At 39.8% G+C, this 13,842-nt stretch overlaps 1 long non-coding RNA gene across 1 annotated transcript in view; it reads right to left on the bottom strand.

Annotated features, from left to right (window-relative positions):
- Positions 1 to 3,392: 3,392 nt before the first annotated feature.
- LOC130541474 (uncharacterized) overlaps positions 3,393 to 13,842 on the bottom strand; it is a 61,908-nt gene continuing 51,458 nt past the window's right edge. Inside the window, exon 3 of the long non-coding RNA XR_010112070.1 lies at positions 3,393 to 9,879. This is a non-coding gene — a long non-coding RNA (uncharacterized LOC130541474). The remainder of the gene's footprint in view (positions 9,880 to 13,842) is intronic.

Here is a 13,842-nt window from a genome sequence, read left to right as displayed (position 1 = left end):
TGCACTCCAGCCTTGGCAACACAGCAAGACTCTGTCTCTAAATGTGTGTGCGTGTGTGTGTGTGTGTGTTGCAATAACCAGGTGAGACATGTAATGGTGTAATGGCTTGGACTAAGGTGGTAGTAGTGGAGATTTTCCTATTTCTATTTATTCCCCAGAATGAATACATCCTACAAAAGACCTGGAAAGAAACAGGACATGGTTTTGAGTATAATCTTGCTGCAATTCAGCAGCCTTTCCTTGGGGTGGGATCTCAGAAGCTTGGGCAGGGAGAATGAGGTCAGAGAGCCACATGCAGTATCTCATATGGGTTTCCTCTGGAGTATCAGAAATTCTAGACTGATAACGTTAAGTCTGGGCATGAAAGTAAAAGAGTAGCAGAGGAAAAGATCCATTATAGTCACTACCAGTTTCTGGAGTAAGGTGGATACTTCAGCATGAGTTGCTAAATCTGCCTGTTCTCATCCCTACTTTTTCACCGCTTGCTCTAGACTAATTACAGGGCTGATGGACTTTGTATGAATTTCCTATGCAAGAGAGTGAAATTATAGGAAGGTTGCCTTTGGAAATTGAGACTAGAGAGAAGGATGGGAAATTCTCCGTTCTCTGTTTCTTCAGTACAGAGAACATAGGTTCGCAATACACTAACAAGTACAGAGGGCAGAGGGAGCATCTCATGGAAAGCTTGGCGTACTCCACAGTGCCTACTACAGGTGCCAGTAATTATTTGCTCTATCAAATTTAATTGAATTACACAGCAAGTTCTATTTATTTCTAGATAATGGGCTTATTTGATTCTTAACATTTTCAAGCTTTCTTATTTATGATTCTAATATTCTTTAAAATGATGATGTGTTAGCTTATATTGGTAAGATGTGATTTTTTTTTTTTTTTGAGACGGGGTATTGTTCTGTGGCCCAGGCTGGAGTGCAGTGGCAGGGTCTCAGCTCACTGCAGCCTCCGCCTCCTGGGTTCAAGCAAGTCTCCCACCTCAGACTCCCAAGTAGCTGAGATTACAGGGGCGCACCACCATGCCCAGCTAATTTTTTGTATTTTTAGTAGAGACCGGGTTTCACCATGTTGGCCAGGCTGGTCTGGAACTCCTGACCTCAGGTGATCCACCCACCTCGGCCTCCCAAAGTGCTGAGATTACAAGCATGAGCCACCACCCCCGGCCAGATATGATTATTTTACTGTACTTGTACTTTATTGAAACAGAAGAAGCAAAGTACAATAAAACTATACCTTGCATACAGCCCTCAAATAGTTGGTATGTAAACACTTATAATAGAGTTACAAAATTTAAGGTAAAAATAAACAAAATACTATACAAGCAAGGTCAAATTATTTTCCAATAGATTAATACATGACATAATGGTTATACAGTGCCTTGCTCACAATAGATACTCAAATATTTGACAATTGATTAATTGGTGTTCTCATAGACTCCTGCATTTAAGATCTTCATGGATAGTTCGTCCACACTAACAAGAACCTGGATGTCTCTACAACTTTGTAATTCAACTGCAGTCATGGAGAAAAATCCCTTTCTGAGAAGAAACACCCATTTGCCAGGATCTCTGTGGAAAAAAACAGAAAGCTGAGTTTAGGTGCTCTGATGTCATTCTCTATTTTTATAAATAAGAAAGTTGTGATACAGAGAACCATTTAAGGAAACTAATTTGAGAAGCACAGTAGGAGAGGTGGGACCGAGGCCAAGTGTAATAATATGTGCTGTGCAGGAGAGGTATGGCATGATTTCAAATGGGCGAGTGACAAGGTCAGGCTGCAGAGCCATCACTTTGGTGGTGCAGGATGGCCCCACCACTCCAGTCACATGTGTCAGCAAGTCACTGGACTCCATAATCTCATACCCCTGTACCTCTGTAAATGGCCTTCTCTCTGATGGGAATGACCTCCCCTTCTATGCCCACCAGACGCATCCTTCAAGCGTCACTCCTTTTTGAAGTCTCCCCTACTACCAGTCCATTCTTCTTTTGTGCCCACTCAGTAATCATCTGGGACCTGGAGCAAAGATTGCTGGTGTATCTTATTCCTCCGCTAGGCCAAGAGTTCTTTAAAAGAAAGGACTGCCTTACTTCTTATATTTTCAATTGTGAATGCCTAGCACAAAACCTGATACACTAGGTACTCAAGAAGTGCTTGTCACTGCATATGGGCACGGTCATAAAGTGGCTAAAGTGTTGCATTCCCAACTCCTTTCTCTGCATCGCATACACCTGGATGTTGCCTCTTCACTGCATCTTTGGTTTCCTTTAGGATTCCCAAACTCTTTTGAATACACAAATAAAAGTTCTATATATTTATGGTGTTCAATTCCATGTTTTGAAATATGTATATGTTGTGAAATGGCTCAATCAAGCTAATTAATATACATGTTATTTCACATATTTATCTATGGTGAAAACACTTAAAAACTCTCAGCAATTTTCAAATACACCATACATTATTATTACCTGTGGTCACCACCTGATAAATAGATCTCTTGAATTTATTCTTTCTGACTAACTGAAATATTTTCTCTTTTGATCAACAACACTGTTTCTCCCCACCCTCACAGGCCCCTGGCAACCACCATTTCAACTCTCTGCCTCTATGGGTTCAAATTTTTGGATTTCACATATCAGTGGGATCATGCAGTATGTGTCTTTCCGTACCTGGCTTATTTCACCTAACTTAAGGGCCTCCACATTCATCCATGTTGCTGCAAATGACAGCAACATGGTATGGCTGAATAGTATTCCACTGTGTATGTGGATGAACCCTAAGACTGATTCCATATCTTGTTTATTCTGAGTCCTCATTTCAGTGCCACACTGAAGCTCATCCTCTAAACATTTCAAGGTCTAAAGCTGCCCCCTTCCTCTGCTCCTTAAGACCTGCTCTTTCTCTGTCAAGGTAATAAAGCTGATCACTGGCTAAACTAGCTCATGTTGAATCGCCGCATGACACAATTTCTCTTTTGGAAGACAGTTCCTAAAATCCTCAGGGAAAAATAGCTAATGGTTGAATTTCAGACACAGTGGCTTAATGGCAGGGGCAGGAAAAGGAGGCATTTCTGTGTTATGGGTGCAGCCAGAGATCCCTAAAAATAATATTCTGAAGGCAGCTGTTATACCATCAACATGTGGACATATATGAATGGATTAAAAAATTTTTCACTCACAAAAGCCTGGTTATTTCAGCACTGTTTCAGCACATATTTTTAAATGTACGTATGAGGTTTTCCTTTTTCAAAATGACTGTAACTTGATTGATCTGTGTGATTGAAATATTTTTCACATTCAAAGAAAAAAAATCAGACACACACATTGACATGGATGAATGACCAAAAAATAAGAAGCAAAAAAAGGAAAAGTCACAGAAGAATATATATATCCAGTATGATTTCATTTATTTAAAGTTCAAAAACAATCAAAAGAAAACTGTGTATGTTTTATGGAGACATTCACAGCTGGCTAAACTATATAAGAAAGCAAAGACATGATTAGCACAAAATTCAAGCAAGTAGCTACCTCCATGACAGAGGCAGGGGCAGAAGGAAGGCTTGCCTTCTACAACAGAGTAATATATTATTTTTTTTCAGCCAAGCAGTGGGTATTCACTATGTTATTATTATTTAAACTGTGCATATGTCCTCTTTCAAATGTATGACACCTTTCATAACAACAAAAGAAAACTGTGCACTATTTTTCTCATACAAAGAAAATAATAATCACTTAAAACCCACCACCCAGAGTTAACTATTAACAACTTTAACAATGTAGTTTTTTTATATACATGTGCACACACACAAACACACACAAGATTTTACGTGTATATAGGATCATATGTCATAAATACTGTTGCAGCCTGCTTTTTATTCAATAGTACACAAATGCATTATATTGAGATGAACCCAAGGGCAAATACGTGAGAAAAAACATCAGAACCTTGATAAGAACTCAATTCACACAAAAAGAAATGTTCTCATCTACTGGGATTAAGTAATTTTCCTCAGACCTCCAGAATTTATACAAAAGAATTGTATATGTCCCAAACGAATTTTCAGAAAGTGCCACACAAAACTAACCTTTCCTTAGGAAGTAAACTTCATCATATAACATCTTTTTAATCCATGGCCAAAGGCAGAGGTTTTTCACTTGCAAGTTAAATTCTTCTTTACTATGGAACAAATGTGCCAAGAACTATATTCATCATTTTCAACACAGAAAAAAAAAAAACAACTGTGTTACATCAGAGCTCATAAAAATGGAAAATGAAGGAGTAGTTTTCTCACTTCTGACATGCATAAGACCTAGACAGATACAGCATTTAAATTCTGTTATCTTAATAACAGAACTCTTTCCATCTAAGACCTTAAATCATGTCTCAGCCATGGCGATGCTTATGAATCCTAATTGCCTGTTACTACTATATTAGTAAACTCTTTTTTAGCTGACATGCCTTCTGGACCAAATTGTTCTCTTGAACAAACTGCTTGCAAACCAGAGCCTCAGTAAATATTTCCTATGAACTTGAATTTTTCAATGCAGCAAGCCACAACTGGTAATCATACACTTCACACTCATGGCTTTCTATAAATGTTTGAGTTTGAAATAATAAATGCTTTTAAAAATACCTCCACTTTGATAGGAAAACCCTGTTCACCTCACAGCTCATTCCCACTTTTTAGTAATTTTTCTCTCATCAAGTTGACTCAAATTGAAAACATATCACCAAGAACTGAGCCACATAACTGCCTAACATAGGTTCCAGAAATGAGGGCAGGGGCCAATGAGTGGGACCTGAGAACTTGTGGAGAAAGGGATTTTTCTTATCAAAACATGATCGTGAGCTTGGGAATGTGCTCACAAAAATTATTTTGGCTGAAGTAATTCCATGCAGTTCCAACCATCCCCCAAACCAAATCATTCTGAAAGATTGTAAGATTTCACACCTACAATTCAAGTCTCTCATTTCCTCCTAAATAAACTAAATTGAATTTCTGTAGCTATAACTGTTAAAAGGTATTTTTCCCTTTTTAAGTGAATGCAACGTGCACAGATACTCCCAATTCATTAAACATGTCTCTCAAAAAGCAGAGACGTTCAGAACAGCAGTAACATGCTGGGCTTCATGAGCCCGGAGGCAAGTGCTGTGATCAGGATGGATAAAAATGTCTCACTGCAAGCCAAGATCGCGCCACTGCTCTCCAGCGTGGGCGACAGAGCGAGACTCCATCTCAAAAAAAAAAAATTATATATATATATATATCTCACTGCAACCAAGACAATTCTGTTGGGGAATTAGAACTGGAATCACCTGAGGTCGGGAATTCAAGACCAGCCTGACCAACATGGAGAAACCCCTTTTCTACTAAAAATACAAAATTAGCCAGGCATAGTGGCACATGCCTGTAATCCTAGCTACTCAGGAAGGCTGAGGCAGGAGACTTGCTTGAACCCAGGAGGCAGAGGTTGCAATGAGCCAAGATCATGCCATTGCACTCCAGCCTGGGAAACAAGAGCGAAACTCTGTCTTAAAAAAAAAAAAAGAGACTGAGTCCAAAGGCGCATTATTACCAAATTTTAATGTATTCTCCCAATTATTTACAACATTACCAAAACCAATACATAGAGATGTACCATGTTTGCATGCCTATGTGGGGCTTAACCACTTATAAAATAACACATGTGGCATGAAACAGAGCCATGACTACAGTGAAGGGGACTGGGCACCTCCTACACTTCACCATAGCCCTGGCCCTGCTGTGAAAGCAGTAACCTGGACAAATAGAAATGGAATGATTTATTTTAATGACAAGTAGCTGTTCTAAAAATAGGAATTTTAAAAGATGTCTTGGTATTTTTAAATAGTCCTCTTTCAATTCTTATAACATTAACAGTTCTAGAGCCAGATTCACAAGCCACACAATTCAACAGGATTTTCCCAAAAAAAGAATTCCTCGCAACAAACCAGCAGGAGGCATAGTCAGTCCCACCTTGACAGGGTGCTATTTCTACCAATTCTATTTTTAAAGTTTTATTGCCTTTCTCCCAGCTAATCAGTACCCGGTAATTGATCTTGAATGTTGTATGTTCATTTCACTGTATTGCAACGTAATGCCTTCCATATTTCCTTGTCAGCTATATTATTTTTTAAATTACCACTCAAACACAACTCTGATGTCAGGAGGTGACTTCTGTCACGTGAGATACAGTATCTGCCTTCAACAGCCGATCAGAACCTCCCAGCACCTCCTCAGACACACCTTCCTCAGGATCGCATCTATTCTCACATTCCTGCGAGGCTCTTTTTCCTTATTTGAAGTTATGCTCATGACTCTGAGCAAGGCAGTCATTACCTCTCCTACCCACAAATAGAATCCATTAAGAGAAAATTTGTTCCAAACTCATCTTCGGGTAGTGAGGAAGACTGGGTAAACCTCCAAAGGTCTAAAGGTTGAATTTCATTTGGAAAAGTCCCCAGAAGTTCAGCTGCTTATCCAGTCCTTATCCAAACTATGAAAGTGGACTAGGGATGTGCTGACAGGGAGGAATTAAAAGTTCCACCAGGCACCAGTGAAACCAGTTGCATAGCCCATTGCTGCACACAGCTTCTGAGAAGGAGGGAGGAGAGTGAGAGAAGATGCCGAGGGAAGGCGGATCAAGAAACCTCATTCTTAGTCTTTCAGGAGCCTCTGAGAATTGTTCATGCTGCATTTCAAACCAGGAAGTCCTATTATCCTTATAGAGGTTGCTCTTGACAAATAGTTCATTTGTAAATAAGGTTGAGATGCCTTTCCTAAAAATAATTTATTTTCTGACTTGAAGGTCAAAAGCTTTGAGAGGTAGTGAGGCACCATTATTTCCTTAGGGTTTTATTTTATTTTATTTTATTTTATGTTGTAGAAACAAGGTTTCACTATGTTGCCCACCTGGTCTCGAACTCCTGGCCTCAAATGAACTTCCACCTTGGCCTCTCCAAGCAGTGGGATTACAGGCATGAGCCACTGTGCCTGGAAAAATCCTTGGAGTCTTAAAGATGATGTTTGGAAATGAAGAAAATTATATTTGAAAAAAGAAATAGACACACAGGGATTTATTATGGAATCCCAGCCAGGCACGGTGCCTCACGCCTGTAATCCCAGCAGTTTGGGAGGCCGAGGCGGGCAGATCACTTGAGGCCAGTAGTTTGAGAACAGCCTGGCCCACATGGCAAAACTTCATCTCTACTAAAGATACAAAATAATTAGCCAGGCATGGTGGTGCACATCTGTAATCCCAGCTACTCAGGAGGCTGAGGCATGAGAATCACTTGAACCTGGGAGGTGGAGGTTGCAATGGTTGAGATCACACCGCTGCACTCCAGCCTGGGCGACAGAGCAAGACTGTCTCAAACAAAAAAGGAATTCCAAAGAAGTCTATCAGATCAGGTACTCATGCTGTGAGGGTATGGGACTGAAATAATTCAGTAATTTAACCACTCACGTCAAAGATTCCTTTGATTTTCTCAATCAATGTTAATGGCATTTTGATCTGAGCTTTAATAAAAATAAAATTACTCAGATCACTGTTTAGTTGAACTAGGTTAATATAGGGAGTTAAAATATTAAGCCTTGGAATAGTGCCTAGAAGGAGAAGCTTCCTTTAAGAGATCTGCCAATCGACCTTTCCCTCCCCAGAGCTTCATTCAATCATTCCAGAGAAAAGACAGCTTTTCTATTTTTGAAGCACAGCCATAGGGAAAACAAAATTCTATCCCATCTCATTGTTAATAACACTCATCAGTGCTGGAAAATTGTTTCTTATGTGTGACCCAAAGGAAAGAATTAAAGAATGCTCTAGGCCATCCCTCACTGGGACTGACATCCTATCTCTGAGGCCTAATCCCACTCACTGGCCTTTCTGAAGTCCAGAACGGGTGTATGAGGCGCTAAAGATAAGCTAAGGCCTTCCATATGTGTTCCGCTCTTCCTGGAAATCATTCTCTCCTAGAAGAAAAAACAAGACTCTATTTCAACGGGGACGTATCTTTTCAAATCTCCCAAAACTTTGAATAAGATTCCCTTAAGTCCAGACCTGGCCATTTTTTTGATGAACAGTACTAAGAAAAAACAAAAAAAGAAAGAAGGTTTAATTAAAAGAAACTTACATTTTTATATATGTGCTTTTCTAGGATTTGAATACACTAAACACATCAATATTACCCAGATCCCTTGGGGGAAAAGGAAAACACTCCAAAAGAAGAAAAGCTTTGAACTTTCTTTGAATGTAAAGCACAAAGTCATATAATGCCTGCTCACATTATGTAATTGCCCACAGAAAGTTGGCTAACTTAAAAAAAAATGTGCAGTTCTAGGGTGTTTGTTTGTTTGTTTGTGACGGTGTCTCGCTCTGTTTCCAGGCTGGAGTCCAGTGGCGCAATCTCGGCTCACTGCAACCTCCGCCTCCCAAGTTCAAGGAATTCCCCTGCCTCAGGCTCCGGAGTAGCTGGGACTATAGGCGTGTACTACTACGCCCCGCTAATTTTTTGTATTTTAGCAGAGACGGGGTTTCACCATGTTGGCCAGGATGGTCTCGATCTCCTGACTTCGTGATCTGCCTGCCTCGGCCTCCCAAAGTGCTGGGATTACAGGTGTGAGCAACCGCGCCCAGCCAATTCTAGGAGTTTTTTAAAGGTGTGTTGAGTAGGTGGGATCCTGTGTTGCTAGGATAATACTTGTGTAGATCTCATTCTGATAGAACACCAGGTATCCAGAAATAAAAAGCGGGGAAGGGAATGGAAGGGAAAGGGAAAAGGAAAAGGAAAGGGAAAGAGAGAGGAAGGGAGGGAGGGAGGAAGGAAGGAAGGAAGGGAGGGAGGGAGGGAGGGAGGGAGGGAAGAAGGGAGGGAGGGAGGGAGGGAAACTAGGTATCCGGAAAGTCACAATTTTTTCTGGAGTATCTAGGAAACAGCTATGTGTAGGTGATTGGAAATCAGGGTTTTTTTGGACACTCACATCACAATTCTTTTTTTTTTTTTTTTGAGACGGAGTCTCGCTCTGCCGCCCAGGCTGGAGTGCAGTGGTGCGATTTTGGCTCACTGCAAGCTCCGCCTCCCGGGTTCACGTCATTCTCCTGCCTCAGCCTCCCGAGTAGCTGGGACTATAGGCGCCCGCCACCGTGCCCAGCTAATTTTTTGTAATTTTTTTAAAAATTTTTTAAGATGGAGTCTCCCTCTTCGCCCAGGCCGGAGTGCAGTGGCGCCATCTCAGCTCACTGCAAGCTCCGCTTCCCGGGTTCACGCCATTCTCCTGCCTCAGCCTCCCGAGTTGCTGGGACTACAGGCGCCCGCCACCACGCCCCGCTAATTTTTTGTATTTTTAGTAGAGACGGGGCTTCACCGTGTTAGCCAGGATGGTCTCCATCTCCTGACCTAGTGATCCGCCCGCCTTGGCCTCCCAAAGCGCTGTGATTACAGGTGTGAGCCACCGCGCCCGGCCTCACAATTCTTATTATCCTTTCTCCTTTAGAATTACAGAATCACAAAAACCCTAGAAGTCATCTGGAAGGGAAGAAGAGAATGCGAAAGAACAGAAGAGTATAATGTTCAACATGGAGGGAAAAAAATAACAATACATATTTCAGAAATAGGAGCAGCTTCAGTGCAGGCAGTATCATGGCAGCCACTCCACGGGAGGAACGGGATCCTCTGCCAACCTTGTCAGCCACTCCAACTAAGCAGCTGCTGCACCAGGTGTGTTGCTGCTGTCTTTCTAAGGGTTCAAGAACATGGGCTCTGGAGTCACATGGCCTGCGTTTACATTCCAGCTCCATTCATAGCCTGCATGGACCTTTAGCGCATGTCTTGGCTTCTCTGCCTCAATTTCCCCATCTGTAAAATAGAAATAAATATAACATCAATCTCATAAAATTGTTGAGAAGATTAAATTGCATAAAGCATAGAAAACATATCATAGTGAATGAGAGATAGTAAGTATCCAATAACTGTAGGCTAGTATTGCATTTCTTTTCATTTCTACAACAGCCCTATGAAGTAATGATCATCCTCTTCATTTACAGAAGAGGATGCAGAGTTAAGGAGGCCATATCAGCCTCCTAGTTTCACTAAACTAGTTTGAATTCCATATAGTACCTGAGTCCCAGAAATATCTGGCTCCAAATTAATGCCCTTTCCCCCATACCACACTGTTTCTCCACACTCCCAGGGCACTCAATGAGAAAAATGCTGACTTAACTTAGTGCAAATGGTCAATCAATAGTATTTGGCTGAAGGCCAGGGCAGTGGTTCACTCCTGTAATCCCAGCACTTGGGTTAGTGGATCCCTTGAACCCAGAGGTTCAAGACCAGCCTAGGCAATATGGCGAAACCCTGTGTCTACAAAATTACAAAAAAAATTTGCCAGGCATAGTGGCATGTGCCTATAGTCCCAGCTACTCAGGAGGCTGAAGTGGGAGGATCACTTGAGCTCAGGAGGTAGAGGCTGCAGTAAGCCTGATCACACCACTGCATTCCAGCCTGGGTGACAGAGTGAGACCTTGTCTCAAAAAAACTTATTTTAATAGCATTTCAATGAACAGCTATCATTCTACATGTCTGAAAGACATGGGATATTCTGGGATACTCTTCCCAGAATATACAACTTAATACTAGATGGTAACATTCTTGGATTATGTAATCCAAGTCAATCTTAAGCATTCGATGACTCCTTTAAAGACACTTGTCTTTAAAATTTGTGTATAATCCCACTAAATTAGTAGTTCTTAAATTTTATTGAGTCTTGGACCCCTTGGTGAATCAGATCAAAGAAAACAACACTTTCCCCAGGCAGAAAAAAATGCACATATACATACTCCCAAAATATGTATACAATTTCAGTGGGTTCAGAGACTTGAGAAGTTCATGCAATCCAGGTGAGCAATCCCCCATTCTAATGAGCCTGGAGATCTGGAATGCTGTTCCATTTACAAGGATGCCCTTTCTATATAGCTATTATCACCCTGCTTGGCCTCTGCTTTGTTTCTTTTTGATTTTTCTCTTCTTTCCTGTTCTCTTTCCTTTTACCTCTCTTACTATTCCTTTCTCAACTCTCCACCCACTCCTACCTTGGCAATCAGACAGCGCCACTATCGGAATCTCCTCTCCCTTCCCCTTCCTCCCCTCTGTATCCTTCCTGACCAGCTGATTCCGGAGAGGAATCCGATAACTTATCAATAGGCATAGGTTGCTCCATAGGAATTTTGGCCAGCCTGGGAAACAGTCTTTCTTTGAAGGATAGCAGATCAGAACTTCTGGCTCCATTAAGAATTCATTTCTCCTAATTCTCCAGTAAATACAACCACTTTCCATTAAATATATGCAGATTCACTATATCCTGTTTTCAAGGAAACATTCGCTAAGTTAACAATTCTGGTATAGATATCTGTGAATTCATTTGTTCTTTTATATCTGTGACTTTTTTTCTGGTACCCATCAGCTTAGTAGTTAAGTACTCAGAAAAAGATATATTGGACACATAAAGCCTCATATAAGCAACCTGTGCATTAAAATGTGTCTGTCTCCATTAGGTTTCTTGTTTGTCTACAATGTGCAAGTGAATTGCATTTATATCTGTTTTTTTAAATAAGCTTTTAAAAACTCATAATGCAATCATTTGGAATCCTTGGCCAACTATAATATATATATATATAAAACTGCCTAGAGTTGCCTAATATGAAAATGTGGTTAAGCAATTGTAAGAATGAAAAGCTTCAAACTGAAATGAAATGTAAAATCATAAACTACAATATTGAAATGAAATCTTGTTTAAAAGATTTGTCTTAGAGTTTGACTTTGGATGCATTTTGTACCTCTAGAATATTCCATCATCAAGAAATCTGAAAAGTCAGTATTTTCATTTCCTAGCAAATCAAAATGTTTTGTCTAAGCCCAATAATTTTCTTGAAGGATGCTTTCCAAGAGAATTGTCCTTTGTATTTTTCATATGAAAGTTTCTGCAAAAACCAACTATGTTTTTAATAAGGTAAATTCACAACCACAAATGTGCCTTAGATTATTATGGGACATTTTGTAAACTGCCAGGCATATGAAATTAAAGGAGAGAGACAAATGCTTTATATATGAGCATTACATATTTCCTTCACAGTTTTTAAACTATTTCATAGTAACTTCATCAGCATTTCCACTTACTATAATGATCATTTAAGATTTTGTTATGGTGAAGCCATTCACTGAATTGAAACACTATTTTTGTAATTTGGAAAGAAAAACTGTATAAAATGAATAGCATTGGCAAATGTTTCTAATCATTTCCTTAAAATACTAAACCACCAATCTTTTTATTTACTGCATTTTGCTTAAGTGCATAAATCAAAGGACAATAACAAGCCTAATGTCAAAGAAACTTTTTGACACTTCATACATTTGAGCAAGCTTAGCCGATAAACAGTTTAGATGAAGTTATGGTTTGAAATATGTTTCCCAAGAGGACTGTGGTTCATAAATTGCTATCAGGCTACCTCTGTCATTATTGATTTGAGAGGTACTCAAGGTACCCCCAGCTATTAACTAAGGCTAGCATTAACTGACCTGCTTTTCAGAGAATGATATTTGGTTTTACAAAGACAACTAACCATCCATCCTATAAGAAACATGTAGTTTGCTTGTCATCAGGCACATAATATATTGTATTCTATTTGAAATGTTGACCAACAATTAAAAGAGGAGGCAACATAATCTTAAACAGGCTTCCAACCATCTTCATAATCCTAAAAGGAATTAAATCAGTTCCTTTGTATAACAGCTGTACTGGGAAAAGCTAGAAGAATGAGAGCATTTTTTTAAAAAAATGCATCAAACAATAGAAATTTGCATCTCAGCATTTTGCAATTATATGATTATTTATTACACCTGTGCTCTTAAATATTCTTTGCAGATATGTGTTTTTGATAAGCTTATTAAAAATACACCCACAGGCAAATCAAATATTAGTCCCATAATGTGTGTATGTTTATTTCTTTACCTGCCTGCAAAAACTAGCTTGCCAGTGCTCCTCATTGAGAGCTGAGTATGGAACAGTTTACTCTCCAACCCTGCACCATGCCCTCTGCCTTGTGGATTTGGGAAATGTCAGGAAAGATCAGAGCAAGGATCCTGCTACTTTTTTATTCAGATCCTCTGGTCTTAACCTTCAAGGAAACATTTAAAAGTTAGTTATGACTTGATCGTTCTGCATTAGGTTTGTCATCAGTGACCCCGCTTTACAAAAGCACAGAACCAAAGAGTTTCAGGAAGAGACTTGATGAGTGTCATCAGCCGCTAGAGATGTGATAAATTTATGAATTTTATCAGTCTTGCTTTTAAAAGTCCTGGTAAATTAAACAGTCAGAGGTGGAGGTTTCCTGCGAGCCCTCTTAATCATGTGAGTGGCTGCGTGACAGCATGTTCCAGGAGAGCTACATGAATAAAAACTCGACCACATCACTTTCACACAAAGAAATATGCCAAACATAAAGGAAAATGTTTAGTATTCTTATTTTAAAAACAAAACAAAACAAAAAACTATCTCCCTGGAACTTATGATTTGAAGCCCTTTGGATAACTCATTCAAGGAAATATTGCTTGAACTACTGTCTGCTACCCTTTTGGTAAACTTTCTTAATGCTCCCATAGTAACCTTTGCTAATTTTGCACAACCATCTATTCAGCTATCTGAACAAGAAAATGGGTTTTGCCAAAGCTAACTTAAATTCACCTCAGCTATGACCTTTGTCTAGCGTGGCTTAGGAGTCAGAAGTCCTAAGAAGAGCAAAGATCATCTTTCTCATTCATAATTTA

Source organism: Pan paniscus, chromosome 3 (genome assembly GCF_029289425.2).
Source record: "Pan paniscus chromosome 3, NHGRI_mPanPan1-v2.0_pri, whole genome shotgun sequence".
Lineage (NCBI taxonomy): Eukaryota > Metazoa > Chordata > Mammalia > Primates > Hominidae > Pan > Pan paniscus.
Note: the sequence above shows the minus strand (reverse complement) of the source record. Positions and strands in the feature narration are given on the sequence as shown.